This window comes from Gavialis gangeticus, unplaced genomic scaffold (genome assembly GCF_001723915.1).
Source record: "Gavialis gangeticus isolate Ggan-Ray unplaced genomic scaffold, GavGan_comp1, whole genome shotgun sequence".
Classification (NCBI taxonomy): Eukaryota; Metazoa; Chordata; order Crocodylia; family Gavialidae; genus Gavialis; species Gavialis gangeticus.
The window spans coordinates 8,552,009-8,558,105 of NW_017728992.1; the positions used below are offsets into that span (position 1 = coordinate 8,552,009).

Consider the following 6,097-nt stretch of genomic DNA (forward strand, 5'->3'; position numbering starts at 1 on the left):
GTCACAAGCTGGCAGAGGGTAAATTCAGATTAGACATCAGGAGGCGTTACTTCACTCTCAGGGTGGCTAGGATCTGCAACCAACTTCCAAGTGAAGTGGTGCTGGCTCCTACCCTGGGGGTCTTTAAGACAAGGCTAGATGAACACCTTGCTGGGGTCTTTTGACCCCAGTACTCTTTCCTGCCATGGCAGGGGGACAGTCTTGATGATCTGCTCAGGTCTCTTCCGACCCTACCAACTATGAAACTATAAAAGTTGAATCTCCTTCAAGTGAATAGACAATTTAGGCCCCCTCTACATGGCACAGGGATTGTGCAATTAACTGGTTAATTACACAACTAACTGAGATGAGCTACATATGCAAAATAGCTATAATGCCATAAAAAGGTCCACCCAGCTATAAAGTCAAACCTCAAAAATGTGTACTAACTTAATAGTTGGTTGCTATCAACCTTTAATATACTATTGCGAAGGTGGGAGGTCCCCAACTAGCCACAGTGCTGGTCTCCCACTGCCTCTGGGCATGCCACCCACCTATCGCGCCTGCCATGCCTTACTGTTAAGTAATTATGATCTTAATTAGGCCAGAGGCTGCTGTTTCTGGGCCCTGGTGTCAGGGCCTTACATACACTCTCCAACTACCCCTTCCAGGTCCCATGCCTCGCAGATGTTTCTAACTACTATGTAAAACTCCAGCCTAAGACAGAACCCAACTCATTACAGTATTAGGCCTCTCACAGACTTCCCTGTTATGGACCCCACTCATACCGCCTCCCTCTCACTGAGGCCTCTCACACACTATTGTCTCTCACATGGTATCTCATACTGCCCTTGCTGGACCTCATTCATACCCTCCTTTTCCCCAGAGCCACATTCAACCTGCCCTATCCCGATGGGTCCTTGGGTTCAATTCCCTTCACTCCTCAGACAGCAAGCACATGACCTTTCGGGCATCTCCTGCTACCCTCATCTGAGTGAGCTCTGGGTGGTTTGCAAAATACTGTGCAGACTCTGCCCCTGTCTCATAGCTGGATAACTCCCCCAGCTGCCCTCCATACATGGCTGCTGACTCACCCTCTTCTCTCTGTGGCTTCTCCGCCACTGCCCTCCAATTGGCCTCAGGCCTACCTGTAGCCTTAGGTGCCCAAAGGCTTACCTGGACCAAGTTCAGTCCCCCAAGTTAACAGGGCCTCCACTCATGCCCCCTACTTTCAGGGCCTCAACTGTTCAATTACTCAGGTGCAGCCCTTCAGTTGCCTTGTTGCAGCCAACTCTGCACCTTTGTCTCCCCTGAGGCACATATTCTGCCCCCTTCTCTGGGGCCTGGGGCCAAAGACCCCTTCAGGCTCAGGTACCCCTCGCTGGAGTGCATGGCCCACAACTCTCCTTCTCTCCCCAGTGTCTTACACCCTAAAAGGCTCAGGTGCCACCCATGGGTATGCCTGGCCCCCAGCTCCCTCTTAACAGGGTCTTGCACCCTAAATGGGCTCAGGTACTCCACATGGGCATGCCTGGCACCACTACCCACTTCAGGACTTGTGCCCCATTGTGCTCAGGTGTCCCATATGGACATACCACATTGCCTCTGATGTTACTAGTAACCCACCAGATGGTGGGGGCAGGGATTTAGGCATCCCAACCCACCTTACACCAGGACAGTCCTCAAACCTGGCATTTGATGGCCTTGCCCAACCACCAGGCCTCCCTATTCCAGAAGGGTGCAATTTTAAGTCATGCCCAGGACCAGAAGCCTCCAAGCCACCCCAGAGCTCCTGCTCTTACCTCTGTATTGTCTCTGAAGCAGCGTCTCCGCTGGGACATGCTTCTTCCTCACCACCATGCTCCTTCCTCATCAACTGCTGCCTCCAGCCCTGCTGGCCTGAGTCTTAAGATCACTTCTTGTCAGGACTGTATTGCACCTGCCTGCTGCCTGGCCGAATTCTTAAAGTGGAACACCATGAGTGCTCTCACACATACCTTCCCCTTAAAATGGTTCCTAGGGGGTGGGGAGATTCCCTGTTGTTCAGCCAACAAGCTCCCACAGAGCTTGCAACATCCCAAAGTGGTGAGCACCCCACTGGTGCTCTGCCACATATGCAAATGTATTAGGGTCTCCCCTGTGGCTGGGAGCCCTGTCAGCTTACTGGGCTCCCAGCTGCAGGGATGCACCATGCCCAGCTGAGGTTGTGCATCCCAAAGGTGAAGGGACTTTCAGTCCCAGCACTACCCAGCAGCTGTAGACTCTGGGCCCCAGCAGCATCCCATAAATACTGGGACTCAAAGTCCTATAGGTACAGATGCAGGGTCCCAGCACTCCCCTGCAATGCTGGAACCAAGCATCCTGCAGCTCTGGGTCCCAGCAGCTGTGGGGTATGGCTGCAATCTCTCAGTCACAAGATCTCACAGCTGTGGGATGCCCCATGAACCCCAGGACTGGAAGATTCCAGTGGAGCACCCCTGTGGCTGGGAGATCACAGCAGCTTAGCTGTGCAGCAGTTCTCCAAGGTACAGGGATGTTCCACTGGAATCTTCCAGTCCTGGGGTTCATGGGACACCCCCACAGCTGAGAGATCACAGCACCTGTAGTCTCCCAGCCACAGGAGTGCATGGAGTTGAGAGCCAATCTCCCAGCCATGGGGCACCCCATGCACCCCTGGGGCTGGGAGACTGCAGCTGCTGTGATCTTCCAGCTGCAGGGGCATCTCATAGATTCATAGATTAAGGGTCAGAAGGGACCTAGTAGATCTTCTAGCCCAACCCCCCGCCAGGGCGGGAAGAGCTATCCATGGACAGAGGTGAGACTGACTGGTCTGTAATTACTCAGATCCTCCTTCTTCCCCTTAATAAAGAGGATGCTTGACCCAGGTGGGACTTGAACCCACAATCCTCAGCTCCAGAAGCTGACGCCTTATCCATTAGGCCACTGGGCCTAATGCACCTCTGGGACTGGGAGATCCCAATAGAGCATCCCCATGACTGGGAGATTGCAGCAGATGTGGACTCCTAGCCATGGAGAAAAGAGGGAAGGGTTCTCCCTGCATTTTCAGTAAGGTTCAATGGGATCTAAAGCACAATGCCACAACCATGCCTCCTACCATGCACTAGGATAAACTTAGATAAACACATGAATGAAATAATTAAACTTCAGACTTATTAAGTGAACATTTTCTGCAGCTCTGCTTTTGAGTGAGGCAAAACCTTTTCAGAGGATACAAATTTGTAAGCAAATTTGAGGGTACATTTGACTTCATTCACAAACTCATGTTTCCTTTCTGCAAACTTTTGAGTTCTAGAGCTTTAATAATGCAAAACAAACAAACAAAAAACCTCACATAAAAAAGTATTGCATGAATATTTATTAGAAGTAAATGTTGAATTTTATGTTGGTTGAAGAAAATGTGTAATTTGATCTGTACTGTTTTACTATGGAGGTTACTGATTTAAGAAAATGCGCCCTTTCATGCCTTAGGTAACCAACTAGGCAAAGTGAATGTGTGGTTATATGTTGTCATACACAGTATCCTTATAGTAATAAACACAAACAAATGATTTTGACATTTGAGGCTTTCAACTGTTTTGACACCACTGATCACTATGTAATGTTTAGTTCCTTAAACCTCCTGACAGGGACCAACAAAGCCACCTCAAAATGCCACAGACTAGCTGTTTTTTAACACAGACAAAGGATTTACACTGGACCAATGTTCATTGACTTCATGAGTTAGGCACATATACCGCCCCTCCCCCTGCCCCCACATGGCTTAATGCCACAATAACATTTAAACTCCCATGTACAAACATTAAATGCAATCAAATATAAGATGACACAAAGTGCACTCCAATCAAACACAACTATGCTGCACATATCTTTTTAATGCAATTCTGATTATCTTATCTCTCACCTATTCCACTGCATAGATAAAAATGAGCCTCACTGTGATGTACATATCCCAAAATGAATTTATAAGAGATTAAGATGATGCCAGGGAAAGGGGGTAAACATTTTGAGACAGTAAAAAAATCACAAATTCATTGCCAGCAAGTTCCCAACAGTAGAATAAATATTTTAACTAAGTTCATGCTTACCTCATCACTGAACTTGGACCTCAGAAATAGCTACAAGGCACTGACAGAAGTAAGATTTTTCACATGATCAGCCCCTTGAAAGGGCTCTACAGCCATGCTTTGACAGAAGTGCATAGCTGCAGAGCACTTTGAAAGTGATCAATCCGGTGACAAATCAGATGAAGACATTCCAAAGCAGAGCACCTTCATTAACTTCCATCTGATCAGGGCTGGGCTGATGCATCCCAGCCCCACCCCTCGTGCTGTCTGCAGGATGGGAGAAGGGAGAAGGGAAGGGGAGGGAGCTCCAGGCTGAGCTTTCCCCATCCTGCACTGGAGGAAGGGGAGATGGATTGGAGACCCCCTCCCTCCAAAGTGGAGGGATCCAATCCACGCCCCCCCCCATCCCTCTTCTAGTGCAGGCTGGGCAAACCCCAGCCCAAAGCTCCCTGCCCCACTTCTCTCCCATTGCATCATGCAGACAACACCAGAGCTGGAAGAGGGGGTGGCACTGGGGGGAGAGAGGCTAAAGACATGCATCTCCTCCTGGTTTGGCTCCAAATTATAGCTTGATTCCCATCCTCTCAAATGAACGGTGAACGTCTGTTGAGTTGGCTGTGGTTCACTGTAACTCATGGCACTTAATATGAAGTGCCATGATTTACAGCAGGGCACTGAATGTATGTCAGCAACCACAGTTTTGAATAGTCCTTTGAGCAAGGCTGCTGTCATTCACTGTATTGGTGATTGCACAGAAGCAGTAAAAAGTTGAATTTGGTGTATCGTGCAACATTTTTCCCAAAGTGACACTTGTCAAAGAGAAAATAACGCATTGATTCTTTGCAACTTACACAGACTCCCCATTTATTGCCAGTCATATAAATGTATGTATACAAATCCCATGCACAAATCTGAAGGTGCTTCAGGCATGGTACCCACAGCTTCCATATGCACTTCCAAAGAAATTACGAAGAATTAATTCAACAGCATAAGATACATTGCACAACTCTTTTCCAAAATATTTCCCAAGATCCAAAAGAAAAGATAAAATCTAATAGTGTAAAATAATACAATAATAAAAAACCAAAACTATAAAGATTTGGGTATGATAAAAATGGGGCTGGGCATCTCCATCTAAATTTGTGCAGAACAGAATTATTCATGAACTGGTACAGAGTTGCTGTGATAGTATCTTTAAATAAAAATCAATCGTCTATTTATTCAAAAGTTTTCACTAAAATGTTCATACCCATACTAATGTGGCTGTGGATGTTGAGCTCAGTGCTCTGTGTGTGTATGTGTGCTCAGATCATGGTTAATAGATCACCCCATGTCATGAAAGTGAAAAAAAGGAATGCTAAATTTGTGAAGCCCAAAATGCCCTTTGCCAAATGTAGGTGTCTAGACACTCAGCTGAGACAAAATGACAACTCCTCTGGTCCTGAGCAGTAGATGAACTTCCGGTCCCTAAGAGGTTTTTGTGAATTGCTCTTGTGGACTTGAGCACCCAGATATCTTAGTTCCATGTGAGGTATTTGTGTACTTTACCCCAAATACCTTTGGGAGTATAGTCCTTGTGGATGGATCAGCACAAGGCTAGAAGGTTTTCTACCACCAAAAATTATTGCAGGAATATTTTAAGTTGCACCTCATTAGCAACTCAATTCTCATTCCATCCTCTCACTAAGAAAATAAATAATCTATTAGTTTAGTCACACATTTGGCAGATTGCCAATATATTTTGGTATGTGACACAGTATGTATGAGGAATAAGGAAGGCTGGGTTGATTGTCTTAATGGAAACTGTAGCTTTGTATTCCATAGTGCTGCTCTCATATTATATTTCTATATGATAGCAGCCTACAACTGTGTCTGGAATAAACAACTCTATACTTTTCAAATGAAAGAAAAAAGACTTAATCCACACTACCCACTCACTTCTGGGGTGCAGGTGCATGTGTGGATGCTGCCTTTTCCCCCTCCTCAGCAGGCAGAGGCACAGCAACAGGAGGAGTGGACTCAGCTGAGCCACT

The 6,097-nt window shown here is 46.8% G+C and overlaps 1 non-coding gene across 1 annotated transcript; it reads right to left on the reverse strand.

Annotated features, from left to right (window-relative positions):
- Positions 1-2,856: 2,856 nt before the first annotated feature.
- TRNAQ-CUG lies at positions 2,857-2,929 on the reverse strand. The gene has a single exon. It is a non-coding gene; the product is annotated as a tRNA-Gln (tRNA).
- Between the last annotated feature and the right edge of the window lie 3,168 nt (positions 2,930-6,097).